This window comes from Lissotriton vulgaris, chromosome 5 (assembly GCF_964263255.1).
Source record: "Lissotriton vulgaris chromosome 5, aLisVul1.2, whole genome shotgun sequence".
NCBI lineage: Eukaryota > Metazoa > Chordata > Amphibia > Caudata > Salamandridae > Lissotriton > Lissotriton vulgaris.
The window spans coordinates 1,373,779,207-1,373,781,121 of record NC_141693.1 but is presented as its reverse complement, the minus strand read 5'-3'; the positions used below and the strand labels follow the sequence as shown (position 1 = coordinate 1,373,781,121).

Genomic DNA, 1,915 nt, shown 5'->3' with positions numbered 1-1,915 from the left:
GCACCGCCGAGCCTTAATGCTATGGTTCTCCAAGACCCGGAGGTATCAGAGCACTTTACATAAGGTTCCACAGGAATTACAAAATTACATCATTTACACGTTACATCAGTTACAAGAAAAACATTTCAAGAGAGTAGAAGACAAAGTAAATGGAGCTTAGAAGGCTAAGGGGGTGGGGTAAAGGGGTAGGAGGTAGAAAGGATGGAGAGACGAAGGAGAGTCTGCCCAAAGTCCGGCTGGGTAGATGACGGCCGAGGAGGAAGTCCACAGCCCATCTCCTCTTTAGCTATCGGGTAGCTCCACCGGGCATCAGCTTATGTTAACTGACTAAGCTAAAGATACTAGGGCAATGTTACCCAAGAATTAGACCCAATACTCACAGCAGGAGCATCACAGGCGGTGTATTGGATGATGACCTGGAAAGGTTTGTGTGGCTGCAAGACGGCTGGTACTGAGATGATGAGCGCTGAGCCGTAATCGGTGAAGGCATCCTCTCTGAAGGGTAGCAGACAGGAAAAGGTGGAGTGCAAGGAGGCATCAGTGGGCTCACCTAGCCAGTCCGAGGCAGAAGGAGGGGTGCTGTTGGCTGCAGGGTAGTGAGGGTTGCCAGATGACATGGCACTGAAATTGTGCAAAGTAGGGTCAGAAGCAGCGGGAGACAGGGGGCCGCAGTCTATGAATGGGGCAGAGAGTGGGGTAGAAGCGGTGGAGGGGAATGAAAGTGGGGTGGAATCAGGGGAGAGAAGGGATGAAGATGATGAAGAATCAGAAAGCATGGAAGTGCCAGAAGGGGGACAAACTGGCAGAGGAGCAGATGAGAAAGAGGTGGTACTGAATGGGGCAAGTGATGGGCAAGAAGGACCAGGTGAAGGGCAAACATTGGAAGATGAGGGGCAAGAGTTGCTGGAGGAGTCAGATGAGTGGCAAGTGATATTAGATGGACCAGATGTGGGGCAACACTTGATACGAGATGAGCTGTAGTTTTCAGAGGCGAGCCCACAGCTGCTGGAAGGGGTAGATGAGGGGCAAGAGGCGTTAGAAGAGGAGCAATTGCTGCTGGGGGAGCAGGTGAGGAGCAATTTCTCATGGATGATGCAGGTAAGGGGCAATTACTGTTGGTGGAGGCAGGTGAGCTGCAGCGACCACCGGAAAGTGCAGAATGGTCGGGCAGAAGGGTGGCTCCCATGGTTGGGGCAGTTCCCCCCTGAGCTCACTGAGGGGAGTGGGGAAAGCAGGGCAGGGGCTGCTCCTGGGCCGGCCCCGTACTGCAGTGGATCGCCTGCACACTGAGGGCCGGGTGGGTGTCCAGCACCAGGGCACCCGGCAAGGCCTGCAGGGCGCTCAGCTCCAACACCAGCATCCCGGCCAGTTCCAGGGTCTCGGGCCGCAGCTCCAGCCCCAGGTGGAAGTGCCACAGCTAGAAGAGGTGGAACTGGAGGCCGAGGCCATGTCCGCCGGCAGCGGAGGGCCGGGGTGGCGGGTGCAGGGGGCACCAGGCTCCGGCGGCGACAGCAGCACAGACCCACCGGGGCGGGGGTCGTTGAAGACATGGCCGGGCGTACATCCTGGGAACAAAAATTCTGTCTCCTCTAAAGTAAAAAGGGAGACACATTATCTTGTTTTTGGTGTTTGGTTGAAAATAAAGACATGTTTTGGGGTTGTATTGCATCTTTAGTTGCCTGATTCTTTTGTTGCTTGGTACATCTCGTATTTTTATGAATTTAATCAAGGGAGGCACAAGGTGCTAATGCATAAATAACCTACCTGATCATTTCTTTACTCTGAGTCTTACTCCCTCACTTCAATTTATACATCTCTTCCACCCTCCCTATAAAGTCTAGGCAACTCAGTCTTAAATGGCTAAACTTGTCAGCTAAACAAGATAATTGGTTGAGGAAGAAGTCTTTATAGGAAA

The 1,915-nt window shown here is 53.0% G+C and overlaps 1 pseudogene; it reads right to left on the bottom strand.

Annotated features, from left to right (window-relative positions):
- Positions 1-341: 341 nt before the first annotated feature.
- Positions 342-1,550, bottom strand: LOC147712619 (uncharacterized; annotated as a pseudogene).
- Between the last annotated feature and the right edge of the window lie 365 nt (positions 1,551-1,915).